The 22500-nt window shown below is 39.2% G+C and overlaps 1 protein-coding gene across 1 annotated transcript in view; it reads right to left on the reverse strand.

The window, feature by feature from the left end:
- The window catches only part of TSHZ3 (teashirt zinc finger homeobox 3), a 67050-nt gene that overhangs the window by 33837 nt on the left and 10713 nt on the right, over nucleotides 1-22500 (reverse strand). The gene's annotated exons all lie outside the window — the stretch shown is intronic.

Raw genomic sequence — 22500 nt, forward strand, 5'->3', positions numbered from 1 at the left:
TAATTCATTCTGGGTTTCTTTTCATTTTATTTTTTAATTATTTTTCATGTTCTGGTTGCCATCTGTTGATAAAAGATGGTTGTACAAAACTCACAGCACTACACAATGGGAACTTTTTTTTGTACAGTTCTATTCATAAAAAAAGAGGGGAAAACAGTATAAAAGCATTGCACCTCTCTAGACTAAGGATCATTAGCTGGTTCATTGTATAGATTGATATAAATTAGTCACTTTTGGAACTAAATCTCTTTTTTTTTTTTTCAGATGATACTTATTTTGGGTAATTTTTAGTATCATGAATAATAGAACAAAAAATCCACCTTCTGCCACATCTTCTATTATTCCTGTTCTTTTATTTAAAACAATGTAAGACAATTATGATAAAAGATGTATCAACATATAGCAGCAATTATGTCATAAACCACCTTCTGCTCAGAAACTCAGCTGAAAGTTCATTCAGTCAAGTACACGAACCTGCCAAATCACGAAAATAAAAACTCTATTAACAAGAGCCCGTTGTGAAAGGAAGTGTATAACCTGAGGAGCGCTGATATGTGCATAATCCTGTAAACACAACCCAAATCCCTCAGCCCTCACCGGCAGAGTATTTGCTGCCCTCCCTGGCACAGCTACACCTCCACGTAGCAACCGTGTATGACGTGGCTGAACACGTATGAATGTGTCCAAACACACTTTTTACAACTTGTGTTTTGTTTGTATTGATTATCTGATCTAAAAATAGATGTATTTTGCTCATAACACTTTCCTTAAGGCAGAGAAATAAGTAGGAACATGCCTGCAGAAATAATATGTTATTAACATGAAAAACAACAAGAAAAGTACCTCTTGTAAAACACACTGAAGAACAATGCTTGGCAACAGGCTGAGGAGCACTTGGTTTTCATACGATTTCTAAAAGTAACCAGTCATGCTGTCATTAAAGGAACACCACTGAGAAAGCAGCAGAAACGTGCCCACAAATATTAAAGAAATTTATTTTTCAATCTTCTAAATAATCTTCTAAAGAAATAACTGTTTCAGAAGGAAAAAAAAAACAACTGAAAATGACACTGAGTCCTTCTATACCATTGCAGCACTAGAGCAAACTTAAGACCAAACAATAAATGCAAACTATCAAAGTGAAGAATTTTGAATGACCAGCTTCGCAGTACATTTAAACTGCACAACATATGAGTTTGTCTGGAGGGGCAGAGGGTCACTAACTCAGCACACACACTGTGCCACAAGAAATAAGGGCAGTTTCATCTCTGAATTTCAAATTTGCTTGCTTATCTTGGCTGAATCACGATCTACCTTAATAGAGAACTGGTACTAGCCTTTCCTAATGCACCTTGATAAACAAGAGGGGAGGAAGAGGGAGAGATTTTATGTGCGTGCTGCAGAACAAAATACTGCATGTATGAACCACAATTTTATTTATAAAACTCATCCCTTACTGTAACATATGTAACAGCCTTGTTTGGAAAACATTATGAAATCTTAGAAAGAAGAATCCAGCATTTATACAAAAATCAGAACTCTGCTGCAGCGTAGGCATGTGTCTGCCTCTTCCCACAGCCTGCATTCCCTAAAACCGTATTTAAGGACTTTTTCAAAGCACAGTCCAGGATATTATTGCCACTTTATGTAAAAAAAGTGAGAGCCATTGGGTGTTACTTGATTTGAATACAAGTGGGAAGGAGTTTTGAGACAGCAGAGTATTGATATCACCTCTCCCTGCAAACCCTGCCTGGAGCCAGCAGAGCATTCATGTAAATACTTGTTTACAAATTTTTAACACATATATGCACACGTAAGAAAAGTTCTAAAGGCAAGCCATGCTTTTCATGTCCCTGCTCAAAGAGCCCAGGGGAGAGCCCAGGCCTGTGGATGGTCATAACTCCCCAGGGCTGGGGGTGTAGCAGGGGAGGTGAGACCAGTCCCTGCCCTGTGGGTCCCTCCAACTGCTCCAGTGACCATGGAGGAGCTTGGTGCAGAACACACAGGAGTCTTCTCCCCCACAGGGACATTGATCCCCAAATCCACCCCACTGATCAGAAAAGGTGAATTTATAACTCGGGGACCTGTTATGAGAACACATGTTCAGGTAGTGTTTATGAGCCTCGCCAGGCAGGTGCTACACTTGGGCAACTTCCCATGAAGCTGGTACAAGTCTGGAGCACGGAAGGGCTCCAGGACAAGGCACAAACCCATATACTGTTCATCTGAGTAACTCCATGAGCCCTTCACAGCTTATTAAAGTCCATCACATACAACACTAACAAGAGCAAATAGCCAGGCAACCTACGTGACTGTATCTTGATACATCACACAATAGCTTCATTTAGCTTAATGCAATACATTACAACGGCAGCACAGAAGTTAACATTAGTCAACAACATAATGGATAGATAAGTGTCTCTCCATGGTTAAGGACATACACAGGTTCCATTATGAGCTCTATTTTTAGCCCCTCCTTTGCTCCCTTCTTCTCAAATTGTATGAAAAGCAAAATTGGTCTGCTTCAAAATACTAAGCTTAAGTCAAAGGAAAAAAAAATGTTCCTGAGAAGTCATGGGAAAAATGGACAACTTATTTTAAATTAGACATCACTCTGGATTCCGTAATAAAATTGTAAGGACACCAGGGGAATTCACAATTTTCCATTTGGTACCTGGCTATAATTCACCTTTGGGTTCATCCTGGGAGAAGCAATATTTCCTTATTTTATACTGAAAAAATCTGCCTTTTGGATGCTGAAAGGTCCTTTCTTGCCTCAGTTTTTAGCATTCCTTCCAAGAGTCCTGACCATCACTTGGAGCAACGGGCATGTTGCAAAATAGCAGACAAATGTTTTTTTTTCTGCTGCCAAATATTCAAGTTACTCTTAGGTTCATTGAAAACTAACTTATACATAGACCTATTTAGTAACAGTTTCTCAACTAAAGCCACCACTGTACATTACTTATTTGGTAAACTTTATTCAAAAGGTTTCTTGAAATTCTTACAACTAAATCATTTCCGATATATAGGTCCATTTTTAAGAAGCATAAACATAAAAATACATTGTTCCATTTTATTATCAAGAGAGGTTGAAAATTTGCAGAGCCTTTTTTTTTCTTCTCTGAAACTGACTGAAAGAAGCTTTAAATGCAGAAAGGAGATGGGAGTTCAGCTGCGACACTTGTTATGTGTCCTCCACAGAAAGCTTCAAGAGTTTGCTCCATGAATTGTGCAAAAGTTGAATAAAAAATTAATAGTTTTTACATTACATTAGTATAGTCAGAAATCTAAGGAAACCCTACCAGAGATCTGAGCTTGTGAGACAGCAGTAAAAACTCTGTGATGAGAGCCAGGGTTCTCAAGTTTAGTCCGAGTTCTGACTTGCTGTATGACTTCAGCCAACCCATTTCATCCCTTTCACCTTCTCTTTCTCTGTAATTACTGAAATAACCAATAAACTCCACCATACACCTTTGGGTCAAGTTCCTTGTAGGTTTAAAAGCAGCTCCACTGATTTTAATGGAATTGCATACTAATGCAGAATCTGGCTTTCATATTGGGATGTTATAATTAATTAATGCTTAAGAAATTCTTTGCAATCATCTGTAGTAATAAGATACATAAGTGCAGTTATTGTTGACGTACTGAAATACCCGGGAGGGGGAAAAAAAAAATCAATATACAGTGTGCTTAATCTGCAAGTGCAGCAGGTGGTCCCCTCATGCCAGAAAGAGTATGTGACAAAGGTGACAAAAAGTCTGTGTGTCCTCCCATGCTTATTGTTGGGGACTTTACTAAGTCAACACTGCACCTTTTTCAGGTTTTCTGTGATGCTAACACAACTGATAAATCCATCATGAGATGGATTTCTGTTCTCAGCAGAAACACACCGATTTCAGCCTGTTTCACTCCACCTGCCCTCTAAGGAATGCAGGAAAAACAGCCTCCTGCACTGTGGATGAGGGTTGGCTTTGCCCACCATGAAGGAAAAGGTGTGGAGAGAGCAAGAACATCTGCATGGCTCCCATCCCTGCCCACCTGCACTGATTGTTCCTGAGCAAGCACCAAAACTACCCAAAAACAGACCTCAACAGTACTCGTGGTTTAACCCCAGATGGCAACTAAGCACCACACAGCCACTTGCTCATCCCCTCGGTGGGATGGAAGGAGAACTGGAAAGAAGTTAAAACCCCTGAGTTAAGGGCAGTTTAATTACTTGAATATATAATAATAATAATAACAATTATAACATGTTAAAAGGACGACAACAAAGAGAGAAAAATAAAACAACCCCCCCAAAAAAACCAACCTGTCCCCAAGCAGTGATCACTGGCTCCTGGCCAACTCCCCCAGTTTATACACTGAGCATGATGTTCTCTGGTCTGGAATATCCCTGTGGCCAGTTGGGGACAGCTGTCCTGGCCATGCTCCCTCCCAGCCCCTTGTGCCCCTCCTCACTGGCAGATCATGGGAGACCGAGAAGTCCTTGACTCAGGGTAAGCACTACTTAGCAACAAGTAAAACATCAGTGTGTTATCCACATTATTCTCATCCTAAAATCCAAAACACAGCACTGTACCAGCTACTAGCAAGAAAATTAACTCTACCCCAGCCAAAACCAGGACAGCAGCAACGATCATTGAATTTGTACTGCCATACTCACACAAGCCAAGCTTTTTTGTTAGAAATAAAATTACTTTTCATACTGTACTCAAACAACGTGCACAGCAAGAACTGAAACATGATGGTTTATAAAAATCAAGATCCTTTCTTATAAACTGCCTGTACATAACCATTCATCTAAAACAGATAAACCTCACCTTTGTGTATGTTTAAAACTGCCTTTTCCCTTTGAAGTTGAGATTTTCAAAGGTTCGTGGATGTTAAATGCCCAATTCTTAGTGAAATTAAAATGAGATTTGAGTAGGAAAATCCTTTGGAATTGGCTAAAAAATGACAGCAGTCAACAGAGGATTTTCAAACTGTCTTCTTCCAGCATTCAGCTCAGAGTTTTACAGCCAGGTAATGAACTCCTGAACACAGTACAAAAACCCTGCAGGAAGTTTTGCTGAGGCAATGGGCACTGTCAAAATATCCTACCTCACCTCACAACGTGATGTTATATAAACTTGTTATTTTTTTATTTTTGATAAGTAAGAAAAAAAGGCAATATTTAGAGAAAAATAATTTTGACTAAATTATCCTGCAAGCTCTTAAAGGCAAAGCCCATGTTTTTATATGCTTTGCAGCTGTACTTAGTACAAGGGGACTCTGGTTCTGAGCAGGGCCCCTGGTTACCACTGCAGTAAACATGAAGAATAACAGCAGGTTCAGACATAAAGAGTTGTAATACCCCCACACTCTGTCAAGGTATTGGACATCAAAGGAAACACGAGAAATAATGCAAAAATTATAACTGCTGTTAGATCTATGAATATGGACTATGAATAGCCCATTCCTTTATCACACAGCATCACCCACATAGCACCAATTACTAATCTTCTAGACACTACAGGTTCAAAGAAAACTGGAGAGGTAGGAAAAGGGATAAAGTTTAATAAACAAGGGCCATATTTGCTTTTAGTGAAAAGTACATCATACTGTTCATGTAGGAGATCACGAAGAAAGTAAACCTCTGGGATATACAATGAATGATCCCAGATAAATGAGCTGATTCTGACATTCTAGTATGAAAGAAAGCAAAGAAATCATCTTTTTATGAGAATATTTTTCTCACAGGGATGATTAAGACAAATGCTGATGAGATATCCCTAAACATTACATGGGCATCATCAATTGCCTGGTTTGTTGTATTTTTTTTTAATAGTAATAATTAAATAAATCACAGTTCTTGAACATTATTTGCCAAAAGTAAGAAAAAAAAAAAATTATTTCCAGTTACCTACTGCACTACTTGCTGTATAGAAACACCTTTTAAGTTATTTGCCTTGCAGTAGCTGCACATGAGTGTTGCAGCAGTGACCTCTCATTTTCTAAGTGTCCCTCTGTACCTGTAACAGCAGCAAGTTCAGGAAGAGCACTGCAGCACAAATTAAATACCCACACTTCAGCTATTTAGGCTGTAAGACATAATCACTGAATAAAGAAAGTAAAACCACTAGTACATGGAAGAAAAGAATCCTAAATAGCTTTGTCTCTGTGAAATGCATACCCTGTAATGTAACAATTTTATAGGGATATTTTACACATTAAGATCCATTGTTGGAAACAGAATTAGAAAAAAAACTTCAAAGTAGAAGCAAATTTGAAACATAATTTTTTCTTACCCTAGTATCCCTATTTTGAAAGTACTTCATAAAACACTTCATGGCACAAAGGAAGCCAAAATAGTGTTAGTGTATCCTTCTAGAAAGATTAACCTGCAACATATCCCAGCGTCTGAAATCAAACATCTGCATTATTTGATCCAATGCTATTAATAAACATGAAAGCTCTGGCACCTGTGAGAGAGTGAAAAATGGAACACAGAAGTATCTTTTAATTAAATATATTAATGGTAAATAGCACTTCAGCAAGGGAATTTTATTTTATTTTTTTAATTTGGCTGTAGACGAAATATACACTCAAGTAACTTTTAATTATTTCAATACATATTCAGGTAACTTTTCCGGTTTATTTGTTTACAAACTCACTTGCTCCCTGAGGTCTCAGTTATCACGTGCCCCAGGAGCACGTAGACAGACACACTACAGGAGAGGGAAGAGGAGCAACACAACAGCACCTCCATGGCACGACCCAACAGAACCTGTGCAATGCCCGCTCTGGAAACACAGGGCAAGGCAGGAGATCCCTGGCTTGGGACAGGTGTCAACTGCCACAAAGCTCTTGTCCAGGGGAGACCTGATGTGACACGTCACAGCCTGCCAAGTGTAAATCCATGGGACACAATGCTGGCAAAGCCTCCATGAGCTGTCCCCTCCTCCTGGATCCTTTCCATCCTTCCCTCATGCCCAGGCAGGAGGGCAGAGGACTGGGAACACAGCAGCAGCAGGGACACACAATCACAACACTCTGGCAGCTTCCCTTGGGTGCTGCTTTACCTCCCCCCAGACCCTCCACCTCCAGCCCCCGGCTCCTGCGCCAGGAAGTTGCAACGAGAAATTCTGTGCACAGGAATGGTTTCTCCCAGAGTTGTGTACTCTTCCCACAGTTTTCAGCAGGAGGGAGAAAAGAAATCCTTAATTCAAGATACAAAGAAAATATGTATTAAACAGCTATATTCTGTTAATGAAAACTGTATTTTAAAGAGATGGAGAACATGGACCATTATAACATTAGACTCTGCTTGACCGTTTAACTGATTTACAGATCTACCTGGCGAAAACGCACGAGTTCATTCAGTGAAACTTATGTATTAGATTAACAATCAAGAAAAGGCTAAAATTAAAATGGAAGAATGAGGAGAACATTAACAATAAGAATTTTCAGGAGCAGAAAATACTGGGTAAAGCAGTTACATAGTGGAAATGTAGGAAAACGGTGTTTTCATTTCTTGAACTGTGCATGTTTCGATCCCACACGGTCTGAGCCATATTTTTCAACAACAAGTTGATACATTTTCTGTCTGATCATTATGGATTTTGACAATGTCATTTTGGAACCTTGGTTACTAAGATATCAATAATTAAATGCTTTCACACTTCGCTCTTGTGGATACTGGCAACTTATCTTTGTCCTCCAAAGAAGCTAATGGTGTAATGGGCAAAACATCAAGAATAATTAAGGAAAATGCTGGTATAAACTCCATCAGAAAAAAAATAGAACTTTGTGCATGGTTCCTGCTTGATACCTCACATCCTGCACTTAGTTTCAAAATTAGGGAAAGTTATTTCTTTCTGCTACGTCTCAACCGTGTTTTGTCTGTGTTTAGAGAAAGAAGTACATGCTGTAATTAATGATTTAATAGCCTCTATGTGTACTCTCATTTTCTAGTTAAAAGAATAACTGGTTGAAACAGCAGTAGCCCATTACAAGAAGAATCCTTCTCCTTTTGTCTTTCCCTGTAGAAATGTTCCCCATAACACAGTGCTGCTCAATGTCGCAAGCCTTGATTTGCAGAGAAGATACTGCAACCCAGTGACATCTCGGAGAGGAGGGCTGGGAGAGGAAGAATTAATTTTAAAGAGCACAAAGTCTATTTTATACCTGTAAGTATGTAATCTGCCCTAACTGAGAAACTCATACAGGCAAATTCAAGGAGGTGCAAAGTCTCTTCCCAGGGATACTCAACACACAAGGAGGTAGCAAGAATTTCAAGAGCATGTAAAAAGAAAACTGTGTTACAAAACTACTAATATCTTGATGCTGTCACTGTGAGAAACCAAGGCAGAACAGATTCATTTGGCTGAAGAGTGGATGCAGCTTTATACAAATGATTAATACTTGGCAAACCCCCCTCCACTTGGCTTGTCACCAGCAAACTCACTATACTTCCTTCCCGGCCCTCCATTGTATTTTATATAACGACAGACTCAGCTCCAAGACAAGATGAAGCTCCGTGTCTGGATCAAAAGCAAGGAAATCTCTATGACAAGAGATTTGAACAGCCAGTTTAGCTGTGATAGAGAAGGACAACTCCAATCTGCAGCAGATGCCTCACCCTGCACCTAAACTCATCCAGGATCTCCATCCCATTATCATTCCTGAGTTCTGAGGATTAAGATACAGTGCAGGAATGGTCAAGAAGCACAGAATTATGTTGGGGTTTTTTTTGTTAAATCAAAAAGCCCCAGAGAACAGTTCAACAATACCCATATAGCACTGCTTTTACTTCATCCCAGAAAAATTCCCAAGCATAACTACATAATCAAGCGAGTGATAAAGCACAACTGCCCCAGAATATTCCTGGAGAGAGCAAGTCTGAAGGTCCAGAATTACAGGACTCTGAAATAGCATTACACATCCCAGAAATGAGGAACAGACAGGGAAACAAGTTGTACCAAGGACCAGATGGGTGGTAGGGCTGCACTGCATCTGACCTGCTCTTGCTGAATACCTGGATCTGGACTGAGGGTCCCCCTGGCTCTGAGAGACACTGACTGCTGCTCACTACCAAGTGCCCCCGAGAACGGGAAAAACATCAATTACTCCCATACTGTATATGCAGAATACAGAAAACTGCTATCTGACCTATAAAGAGTGGTTCCTGTCCAGATCAGCAGTTGCACATTGCTGCACATCCTTCTTTTTAAAATGCGTAATCCTGTAATTATTTACATACTTTTCCATTCCTTTACATAACAATTCACTGTTCAAGTTGGTGACAAAATTCTTACAAAAACCATATTAGCTCCACAAATGTTTATCTTTAATCTACAAATAACTACATTTGGAGAAAATGAAATGCTGCCTTTTCATCATTAAATTATGCAAGACTTGCAATCTTCATGAGTAAATTTGTTGCAATGAAAATGGACATCTTGGTATGAATTACAAAGGACTGGAAAATCTGAAGTAGAAATAAGCCACCAAAAAACTACAGCAAGAAATATTACAGGAACCAGTATGTCAACCCTAATTGTGTAATTACTTTTTGGCTTGGTCATATAAGCTAGAAGCAAGAAACAAGAGACAATGGTAATTTCTTACTGCTGAAATGAAGGTGTCAAACTGTCTTGTATGCTCTGTGTGCTCTAAGCTAAAGTTTACATTTATATCATGTTACTTCAATTACAATCTTAAAAGAGACTTGAATGCTTCAGCTGCATTAGGCCAGTATTCGTAAATGTTGAACACACACACACACACACACTACCAGTTGTCTGTGTAAATATATTATGAAAATTCTACTGCATGGATCATTTGTTTTTAAAAAAAACTCTTTAAAAAAAAAAATTTACATTTTGAAATATTCTGCAGTTTTATTTTTTTCCTTAGGAATTTAAAAAGCTTCACAAGCATCAGTCAGTGAATGTCTGCAGTGACATGGAACACAGTGAAACCCCGTAATACTCCTGGGCCTGATTTTAGCGCCCTGGCTCACAGTGCTCCAATCCCCACGATAACCTTATTTACAAGGAGCTACCCACTCTGAACACACAGAATTCTGCCTGTTCTGTGACCTCCCCAGCATCAGAGTAGCAGGGAAAAGGCACAAGGAAGAGGCAGCTCCGTGTTCCCCCATGGCTGCCCCAGCTCGGTCGGTCAGTCCTCTCCTCCTGCACAGAGATGGGACCCACACCCTTCCCGTACCATCCAACAGGGCAAGGCATTAGCTGTCTTTCTCAAAAGCAGCCCAAAGCAATCTTTATGCTACTGCACATTATTGTCACTTTATTTTATAACTTCTTTGTTTTTATTTCTTCAATTTGCCCCTCATGGGATTGACCCTTGGTGTGGTACTGACAGACGTGGGTGTGCGAGACGAGCAAACTTCATTCTTTGGTAGACAGACAGAAATCAATGGCACAAAGACTGCTCTCCAGCACATAATCAGAGCAGAGGGCTGAGGGAAAAAGAATGTGAAAATCAGAAACTGAGTATGTACAGAGCGGGCACTCGTGTGCCTAATCAAAAACCACACAAGGGTGTTGGGATCAGCTCAACCAAATATGACAAAACTTCCATTCTAAACCACACTGCCACAGATTTTACAGATACCACACAGCTTTATGTAACCCATTTTAAGAATGTTTTTAACCGTTTTAATGGGATTACTGTCAAATGCCTGCGCACAGAACTGTGTCAGGATTTAAGAGTAAAAAATGCTATAAATAATATATGCTATAAAATTCCTTAATATCTCTTTTTACATACAAATGCTATGGTTAATTAATATCAGAGCCATTTAGGAGTCTAAAAAAGTTTGGCAGATTTTTTTGGATTGCTTCTCAACGGACTTGGGCCTCAAGTAGCATAATTGAGAGGTATTTATGGGAAGGAATAAGAAAACTTGCCCATAATACAGCAGTTACTGAAATACCAAGTATCCAAAGTACTTCACAAACTGGAATATTAAGACTACTTCCAGAACAATGGCAAATTAGGGGTTTCACTTCTTAGTAAGTTACACAGGTACCTAATAAAGATTCTGTTACAAAACATTGCACGCGTGCATACATATAATATCTCTCTGTACAAATAGATAAGTGTTCTATCACTACATATAAATATACTTCGTTATATGCATACATAAAGTATATGAGAATATTTTTGTATGTTGCCTGTGAATTATAATTTTCAGAGCAGTAGACCCTGTCCAGTAATCATGTAAGTAATCTTCGTGCAGTCAGTGAGGTAACTAAGAAATAAGGGTCACACTGTTTGTCTGCAAAATATAGATTTAATTGAATATACCAAGAATTATAATTTGAAACAATTTCAGGAAAAGTATTTTTGTGAAATGGTCTAAAAATTAAGCAAAATAATATGACATAATTTGAGAATATCTACAATTAATAAAAATATTCCTTGTAATTTTCTTCATATATCTGAAAAAAAAAATATTTCCCTTTCTCTATTTATACAGCATACAGAACTCCTTCCTCTTTTATTTTAGAACTACGTGGTTAAACATAGTTTTTTGTGAAGAGTAAAGCCAGATTTGAAACTGAGACTCAGATGCAAACACTGACATGAGCAGAAGCCATATCCACGAGATCCAAGGCCACTTTTGGCTCATTTTTACCTTGCTTCCTTAAGCTCTAGCATAGGATATGAGTAATTGTGACAACTGTAACATTAACCGTTTTGGCTTTCCTTAGACTTTTTCCTCCTTTTCTGTTTCCCAAAGAACTTGATAAGGATTTTTGATTGTTTGTTTTCTTTCCTTTTTAATTTAGAATCATTTGACTATTAAAAGGATTCCTTTTTTCTTTGCAGCTGTTTAACTTCCACTTCAGTTTTTGAATTCTAAAACTTAAAAAAAAAGAATAGACCCATTCCTTCGACAACTTAAAATACAAGCTCCTTTTTTTCTTTAACTGTCTTACAATGAATGACTAATGATAAAGAATATACTGCCAAACCACAGCAAAGGCTAAACATACACAGGAAAACAAAGACTGGATTAGAAATTCCACCTCAAAAGTATCACCTACACATCACAATCTAATTACAAAACTGTACATGTAAGCATTAATTTTCAGAATTCTCTTGTGAAGAAAGGTATGTCCACCCTCTCCACTTTATGCGTTGAAAACTAAGGTATAAAATAACCTCTGATTTTCCTTCCAAGAAAATTCAGGAATTCCTAATTTACAGCATTATGTTTCTATACCTCATTTTCTTAAACCCACCACTGCCCACAGTACCAAAGCGATGTTATAATAGGAAAGTTCAAAATCATAGCACTTACTATTAAAAAAAAAAAAAAAAAAGAAACAAAACCCAAAACCAACAAACTAAAAAAAGAACAGATATTTTAAAATGTTGTTTCTCCTGGCAAGCTCGGTAGTTGCCAGTTACACACACACACACACACACACACACACACACACACACACACCAGCCTGACTGGGATTCGGGCTCCTTTGGCAACATAACGATCAAATGGCAGCAACGTTCTGGTACAGCCACATGGACACAGACGGGGATTCCCACTTCCTGATTCCTTCAATACTGTCGGATAAATAAAAACCTATTTGACAGACTAAAATTTTACTTCTCCGAGTAGTTTTATTCTATCTCAGGAAAAAAAGAAAGCAAAACATTATACTGTTGTTCCCTATGATCCCAGCCTCCTTTGGCTGGCAATGAACAGACCCAAAAATATCCAGCTACACTGTGCTAAAAACTGTATATTCTGGATACATAGTGTTTGTAAGAAAGCCCTGAAGTATGCTTTTTTTAAGGAATTAATGTGAATGAGAGTAAAAAATTTAAAAGACTACTGTAAGGGAGCTATGTATTTCACTCAGTACCAATACTCTCTTACACTGCATAAAATATATGCTGATATATCGTTAGTTCTGTACATAGACTGACAGATTATGAACACACCTAATTTCAAGAACTTCATCTCTCACTGCAATATTTTTCCCAAGAAAAAAATGCATGTATATGTATCAAAAGTTAGCCCTCCTTGAACCATATATTCCTAGTTTTGATGCCTGAATTCAGTTCTGTGGTTTCAAGTTTCTGATCCATTAAAGACATATATAATAAATATATCACTATCTAGCGTATGAAGATCTATTTAAACTTCAAAATACCAGCATTTACCAGACACTTTTGACTGAAGGGAGGTTTTCTGAAATTATTTTTAATAAGCAGGCTGCAGAAAATAGGAGAACCTGAATATCAAAGAACGTATTTATGACAATTTGTTAACGTAAATACTTTGAACATGTAGATCTTTTTAAAAGTGTGCCCTGCTTTCAGGCAAAGCAAGATAATACAACACTCCAAATAGCAGAGATTTAGGTAACAATCTAAAGCTGTATCCTTGTAAGAGGATTTTATAATGGAGTTGTTGACAGACTGGAGATGCCATCGAGGGCATGGCCACAGCAAAGCTTTAAGGGAATATTTGTTAAAAATATTCTCATGTTATACAGTCGGTGTGTTTTGGTTCACTGTCAAATTAAAGACAATATCTTTTTTATTTTTCACATCTTATCATAGCTTGTTCATCATTTTTCCACTTACATCACCAATATTTCATTAATGCCTCGATCTCACTTTTAATGTAATTTACGTACATACAAGCACCAAAAGGTAATAATGATAATAGTAATACCCAGCATAGTGTGGCTAAAACGCAACTTCAAACTTTAGGACTGCAGCTGTAATTTATGTTCTCTTTGTTTGCCATGTTTTGTCATAAGGAAGAGAAGTAAAAAACTGTTGAAGACATGTTTTGAGAAAATGTCATCTATTTGCACAGAGACAAAAAAATAGTAGTAGTTTTAAGGAGTCCTGGCTTGCTTTGGGGTTACCCACCCCACAGCTGCTAAACACATCAGGTACAATGCAGCCAGCAAATTACTGTCTGTGAGCACGCAGACTGTAGCTAGTAAATGGCATTTTTTACTGATTTTAGCAGAATGTCCATTTTAGACAGCAATAATGGAAAACCAGCAGCCAAAGGGAAAAAGCTACTGGGAAAATTACAGATTTACTAAGGATATTTTGCTGAACTTCGATTGTAGAAATGGGAAACAACCTCAACATGTACAAAAACTATCCTCCTTTTATTTTCTTCAGAAATACTCAGAAGGTGAAGAGCATTTTTTTCGTACACAAGAATGTGTAAACCCCACTGATTCAGTACAAAACTATCTCCAGGAGATAAGGACATCTGTGGTGTTCTACTGCCACAGTCTAAACATCAGGTCTTGCTCCCCCTGTTTTTGGAGATAATGGACAGTGTGTGCCTCCTGACAATATCATCACTATAAACTTTATTATTACATTTGGTATTTCACGAGATGTCTGGCGGCCGATGGCTGAGACACTGCATAGTGTAGAGTTCTCCCACACGTTTCAGGGATATTTACTGAATTCCAGTATAACCTAACCTGTTAATGCTTCTGGAATGTATAAACACTGTTAACTGCTAAATTCCCTGTATCAACATTTCAGACACAACCATTAAATAAGTTGGTTGCTAACTGTTGAGGAAGATTTTGATTTATTGAATAAAGTATCATCATGGGGATGAAAATCAAGATCACATTTTTAGGGAGACATGACATATTACCCATAACGAGATGTAATTTTGTACTAAAAGAGTAAGGATAAAGAGTGTGCTTTTAGAATAGAATCAACAGCCAAATTTGCACAATTCGGTTACCTATCAATACAGACACTTGACTGATAATATCATCTATTTATAACTTAATACTATTCTGAATATTAACAAATTTTTCTTGGCATCACGTTAATAATTGTATAATTATTTCAAACACTTTAAAATATTCCACCTGATTAAATCAAACAAAATGTCCATTCCTGGTTGAATCATTAGTATTACATTACATCCCTCTCAGGAAAAACAACCGCTTAGCATCTACTCCCAAATCCTTACAGGTTCTTGAGCACAAAAGTGTATTACTTGGCAAGATGAGAAGCCAGCCAAGAACCATCTACCAGAATCTGTCTGTGTCTACACTACATCAACAGGAGAGAGCAGAAGCACATTACTTATCAGGTAACACAGGTGAAATTATGTTCCTTAAACTGGCACTACAGATCTCGGTGTAAAGCCCAGTAAAGTCAACAGAACTGAACCACATGAGTTCAGTGGCTTCAGACTAGGTCTGAACAGGAACAAACATTGGGAGCATCACTCCCCATGGCTTACTCCAAAGGACAGTCCACAGCAGTACAGACTGCTCCAAACCTTTGCTTCAAGCTATTGACAGCTAAGTCAGTCTGTAGGATACCAGAAAGTGCAACAGGAAACTCTGCAAGCCAGGCTAACATCCCTCTGCAGCAAGGACAGGGGGAGATACTGCCTGGCAAGTGCTGGGATGTCCATGCATGGCTGCCAGGAAGAGCACGGCTGCGTAAGATGACATGGAGAAGGACTGGACAGCATCTTGGAGCTTCCTTCCACATTTATGTCCTACCTGCAATGTGGAAGCAGGCTCAGGAGAGGAACTGAAGCTCTCCAGGCTGTACCATTTGAGTTCATTTTCACCCCATGGCTCTAGAGTGTTTGACCACCTCACCAGTCAATGTAAAGCTGCTGTGGTATGTCAGGGGATGGGCATTTGCTTCAGCTAAACCATTTTCAGATATGGTGCATCACATACAGGCCTGGGAGGTCCAGCTGAAAGTTCTTCCCCACATGGAGCCATGTGGGTGCAAGAGGCTTGTGCAGGACCAGAGCAGTGCCACCTGCCAGGCTCCACACAAGCCCCAGGAGCTGAGGGGGAGCTCACTGCCCCTTTCATGCTCTGATAAATACATCCCTGGAAAGACTGACTTCCTGTCTAGTCCTCAGCTCCTTAATCACACTGGAAACTGGCACTGGTAGTACCCACATAAGCAATTGTTGTAGACACAAGGAAGACTCAAATATCTCCTTTCTCCACCCAGGTACATCCCACATTGAATACAATCAAAATACCAATTATAACAATGCAAATTCCTTAGGTTAAGAAATTGCCATTTTAAAGGTTTTTTTGGGGGGGAGTCTTGTCTGTAAAGTAGAGTGCACATCAGTGATCTGACACACTTCAATAATTATTACATGGTCCATTTTCACACACAAAAATCCCAGGCACATCTCTGCTGGATGTAACAGCAAAATCTGGGGGGCTCCACGGTGTTAGTATTATTACATGTTTGCAGTACTGCTGCCAAGGAGACCCACTCCTGGATTAACACCCCATTACATCAGGCATGACACAAACATGCAACACGCAAAAATGTTTCTACTTAAGCAAAGTAAGCAAACTACTTCACATAAAGTGTAATGTAAGTGTATCTCCCAGTCCTTACAACAAAGCACAACAGTCCTTTCATCACAAAGCTTAACTGTTTCATTTCCTTTATCACATTCAGTAAATCAACTTTACAAAATGTCTGCTGTCTATAAAGTTTTTAATTCTATGCTAGTGCAAACACACAGTTTTGTTAACCAAAAAACACAACCAGTGAACATCAAATAATAAAAGATGTTTTCCTTCGAGAAATGTTAAATATTTCACTTTTTCATGACGAGCACAAGTTTCTAAATGACGATAACTTTGTTTTGTAATTTGTTTATTGCTTAATCATGAAGACCAGATTGAGCATTTGAGTCACACAGTTTTGTGTTGCACACTCCTACAACAAGAATGTGCTGTAAAATTTTATTTCTTTTCCCTTCATTCAGCTTACTGCTTGCTTGTCCTCCTGCTTATTCAGCTAACCGTCTCAAAATGAAATGCAATCACATAGCAAGATTTCACTGCTGCTAGAATATTTTATACAGAAAACATATAAGTATGAGGAAATAATGCACCACTATTCTCATATATTACATTGGACTATTTGCTAACTAATATAGATAGGAAGCATTTTATTGCAGGCCCAGAGCAAAAACAAAGGAAGACAAGGTATCCTGGGTAAATGATATATTTCAACATATAAAAAAACCACTCACATGGTATCTTTGCTGCCTCAAGTTCTACCTTCTACTTTTCAAATATTCTTTCAATAAAATTTGCAACAAGTCCAACCCAGCCAGTCCACCGAGTTCACGTGTCTCCTCTTTACTCACCAGGTTAAGGTGGTTACCAGAATTGTACTCTTATGCCCAAACTAACTAAATTAATATAGCAATTGCAAGGAGATTTGGGGGTATCAGAAAGGAAAGCACACGTTTAACTCTAAAACAACAGCACAGGGTATACAGGATTTTGAAGGTAAGTGAATGAGAGCTACACATGAGTTCAGCTATTTCTATTTTAGGAACCATACAGCGGTTCAGATCTCTGCCTACCAGTCTTTTCTTCTGCATGGCACTAGTCCTTCCTCTACCTTCTCCTGAAGGTATTTCCACCCCTGCTCCTTCCTACACAATTACCCCAGGCATTAGAACAAAAGTAGTACCCCACTTGATGGCTTTTATCTGATGATTCCCTATCTCCAAGGCCATCTGGCTCTACCCCGGATTATCAGGTGACACGAGTTAGTCATCTTGCACCTATGACAGTAAAACCATTACCTTTTACCCCAGTCATTTCTGAAGAGGTATCCTAGAAAATATGCCGAATAAAACAAGGTGTTTTCATACTTTACAACATATAAGTTCATACAAATGTATTTTATGCATTTCACTGCAGTGTGGCTTGGACACCGAAGGATGGTCACTTAGAGAACACCAAGACAACTTCCAAGCTTCAGGTTTAGCTTGCAGAAGACTTTTCTTAAGCACACTGCTGACAAACTGAAAACTGAAGATAAGAAATATTTCTGTTTCACTGCACAGGTTTGTGGGACTGAAACCCTAAAATCACCGTGCATATAAAAGATGCAACAGCAGGCGACACTGAAAGGAATAAAAAGGACAACTAACCTTAAAAATGTGGAATAAAAAGTCTCTCTCATCTCTGAAATCTTCAGAAGTAAACACATATTCTCCCTCCTTTAAGAATATAGCTCACTCTAAAGCCAGTGAGAAATACCCTGGATCTCACCCAGTGAGGACAGAGCTGAGCACTGTCTGTCAGAGAGCTGAGGTGTAAGAGCCTGGACTAGGCAGGGTATGTGCCAGGGTGGGGGAGATGCACTGCACACTTACTCAGTTCAGCCCGTATGTTATATGTATTTCCTCAAGATATTTTTTTCAGTATACATGTACCATGTAACTCAGTGGTTCCTACTGAGGTACTACATCTACTTAACACAGCGAGTTAAACACTGGCGAATGCCTGATTATTATTTGACTGTTTATTTTAAGCTCCCTTCGCACATTCTTCCACCAGTTAAAGCAAAACAGTTTACTATCTGTGCCGCTGCTAATGTTTGACATATTCTGTCCATTTTTCACTTCATATGAACAAAAAGGCAATCCAGCTTTAGCACGTTCAGTACCAAGGTATTTCAACTTCCTAAACAGTTTTCTTTATACAAGTGCAAAAGCAACCTGTACTTGGGGAAGGATGAAGAAGGGCCTAGGACAAAAAAATCCTTCTGTAGAGTCCAACTTCTTCCAGCTGTGAATCAATAAATATTGTAAATGGGGAATAGCTATTCTGTCTTCCCTCAGTACCATGCATGGAACAGAGACTGGAAAAAATCAGAGGCAAAAGATGCACTCCAATTTGACTAGCAGAAGGAAACATTATCACAGGGAACTTTCATCCATAATCTGCTAAAAAAATCACTATGAGACTAACAATAGCTGCCTATATTCCAACATACAACCATCTATCCATATGTCTCTTAGCCAACATTTGCTTGATGTCAGCACTATATATCCCTCCATTAGGGAACTACTGACACAGTTCCCCTACCAGTAAATAAAACAGTGATCAGCAGGTCTGAAATACAGCAAATACTTGAAAAGGTATCAGAGGTGCTGATATGTGAAAAGGAGACAAATCCACTTCCCAGCAAAGGAGGGAAGAGCTCTATAGCCATAAACATGTCACTTCCCATGTGGGCATGGCTATCCCACAGTTATTTAGCACACAAAACGTGCTGGAGAAAGCACAGCATTCCTTTACACACATCCCCTCCTCTGCCCTGCACAGTCACAGGGCCCACACACCTATGACAAAAGATGTCAGTAATATGTCAGACTGAATTATCATTACATATAGAAGAAAAAAGAAGTTAGTCCAGCTAAAAGAATACACACCAGCACCTCTAGACAACATCCTAACTTTACATAAAAGTGCTGGGCTATTAGCCAAGGGGGATGCTGACTTTGGTCACACAGTGTACAGAGGATGTTTCTAAAGCTAATGCTAATATGCAGAACTATGCTTTTAGAGAGGCTTTTTTTTATTTCTCACACAAACTTTGATGAACATGACGTTCTGAGGAATCACTAATATGAAATGTTATTTGAGGATACAGATTTCTCCAAGTCATCCAAGTTAGCTGCAGCCTGAGCTTCCTGCTCCCAGTGTTGGAAGAATAGCTCTATGCAGCAGATGTGTCATACCCAGCACTCAGACGGTACCCCATTTCCTTCTTAGCTGTGTTCTCTCCTCCTCTAAGTAAATACTGGAATGATTACAAGTGGAACAGTGTAAGAGCAGAAAATGTGATACAGGCTACACACAATTAGCAGAGGAGCTGCTTGTGTAGCACTGCTGCAAAGAATTGTGCAAAGAGCACTCCAAGCTATCAGCCAGTATGAAAGGGGTGGCGTGTGCAGTAATGATGTGTATGATTTTCATTCTGCAATTTAAATTCCCAGTATTTCACAGCATGTATCCTTGCAAATCTTGCTGATAATCAACACTAATATCTAGTTTTGATATTAAAAGTAGTGGGTTTGTTCTTCTGACAGCACAAAAACGGGGTAAAGGAAGTATGAAATCAAAAATGAAAAAAATACAAAGGGAGAGTGTGGCAAGCACCTCTGCATCACTACTTACAAAATTATTTTTTTTTAAAGAAACTCAACTAATGCAATCATCACACTTGTGTTTCCTATGATCGGCATATCCACAGACATATCTTCTAAGCATGAACAAACATCGAAGTTGGGGGTTTTTTGGACTACATGAGTACTTTGCCCAACAATCAATGACAAGTCATCCCATTATCACAAATTATGGGCTCAGACACCCAGCTCCTGAGTGGCTGTTGCCCTCACACCAGTCTTGACTGGCAGGCTTGTGCAGTACCAGCTCTGCCCAACTATTTTGCAAACACTGGTCAACACTGCACTGCCCAGAAGTGCATTCCTGCACTCCTTGTGCTGGGCATCCTCTGCTGCACCTACTGCCAGGGTATCCAAACTCAGAGGAGTTGGAAACTGGGCTTTGTAGCGGCCTTTTTATCACTCCAGCACACAATTCCAAAAAATCCAGTTCATGAATCAGCTCAGAAGAGCCTGTTATTCCACAGGCTGATTGGAAATGAGATAGGTACTGCCTCCACACCTTTACTGTACCAACACAGAGCAACACTGCGACTCGTGGAGCTTTGCCTGCCCTGCTGATGGCAGAGCTCATGCAGCTCTGATAGCTCTGCACAGGATGGCAAACGAGACAATACACTGAAAAGGTGGCCCAGGATGAAAAGGCTGGATGAAAGCCGCAGGACCCTGCCTTGGACAGACTAACTGCACACTCTAGTAACTGCCAGGGAAGATAGTGAAGCTGAAAGAGGCTTAGTGCAAGCATGCAGGAGATTTGTGACAGAAAGTTAGAACTCCATGTCAAGCCTTTCATGCAAACAATAAATATTACTTATGCTCATAATCAGACTTTTCTCCAGCATCGTCTTTGAATGTTGAACCTTTTTCAATTAATTAAAAACTATGCACTGCAGAGTGCATATTTTATCAGCCCTCAGCTGCTTAAGTGTCTAGAAAAGACCAGGCAGTTTTTCTTTTTTCCAGGCAACCCAGAGCAAGTACTTGCAAGGGTCATATCTTTTTAATTATCTTTTCTCTCTTTGATTAATTATTCCGTCTGACAATAGCGTGTTTCTAATGCTATTCACCTGCCTTTGATGATTGACAACTTTTCTGTCTGATTCAAAGCAAACAGCTGCTGCCATGATTGCCTAGCAACCAGGATGTGATGGATGAGCCCCAAAGATGGATGGCTGCAATAAATCATGTCTCCAGCTATAAAACTGAAAAAAGGGATAAGAATAAAAGCGAACAAAAAACAAAACAAGGTTTCTTCCCATGAGTGCACTCAGCTCCTTACCAATTACACCTGAAATGGACTTTGTGTCTATTAATAGCAAAGTTTTCTAATCAGTAAGAATGCAATGATGCCATTTGTATCAAGGTGTGTTTACAATTGTTCCAGCAAATTGGCACTTGTACTTCAATTACCTACTGTGTTACACAAGTGCAGGGGTAGGAGAGCAAAGTTTTACCTTCTACTGTTGAAGGCTTCACAGAAAATATTATGTGTTTTCAGAGTTTTTCACGGTGTTGGACTTGAATGAAGTGTATAAACTTGAATTCTCATTACTTTTGACCACTGAGTTTACCAAAAGTAAACGGAAATGAATTTGTAGAAAGAATAACGAACTAGATTTCTGAAAAACTAATTTCTAAAAAACTCATATAAAGTCACTGCTGGTTTTGAGAAACATGTTTTAACTCAAATGCTGCACGTTGTTTATTAAAGCTTGCTGTAATTCCTACTTGCTAGGAGGGCATCTCACAATCAAAGAAAAAGTTGTTGTGACAAGCAGTGTTTAGAAAATACCATCTACCTGTGCAAATTCAAGACTGATCCAGCCAAGTCATTCTTGTCTAATTTTACCTACCCTTCCTGTCAGTCACTTGACTTTTGTACAATGTGCCAGGCAAGGAACAGTCAATAGTTTGTCAACTCAGAACAAGTTTAACCGGGCTGGGTACCACACTTGCCTGGAGATGCTTGTGCACGAACACCCCAACACCTGAAGTTTTGGCACTGCCTCTCGCTGAAGCTGCTCCATTGTTGGAGTGTCTATCTCCTGAAAATCCCTGCCTGCGCTTCCAAGGAAAGAGCTAATTGCCTATAAAAAGCTGTTTCCTTAATTCTTCCAGCAGGTGGGGGTGTCCTGGTTCCAGCAAAAGTGCTTCGAAGAGGGAAGGGATTGCCTTCACTACTTACACAACCAGGCTATCCACCCCTCAGGAGCATCCTGGCCGCTTGGGAGCAAACACCAAGACTCAAAGATTCACAACCCTGGGTGAGGAGGATGGGAGGAAAAGCAATATGTAAACGCTGAAATAATTATGTCCTAAAACTTTGTTTTCTTTGCCTTTATGGGACCCCAAAAAAAGGGGATCTTGTTAGCAAAAGGAAGCTGGAGTGTGTTAATCTGTTCACAAGCACAATTTTGTACTGTAACTGGCAATGCCTGACAATGTTACGCTGTATCAGCTACAGTCCTGCTTATATTTTAGTG

Source organism: Corapipo altera, unplaced genomic scaffold, assembly GCF_003945725.1.
Source record: "Corapipo altera isolate COAL_440 unplaced genomic scaffold, ASM394572v1 224, whole genome shotgun sequence".
NCBI classification, from domain to species: domain Eukaryota; kingdom Metazoa; phylum Chordata; class Aves; order Passeriformes; family Pipridae; genus Corapipo; species Corapipo altera.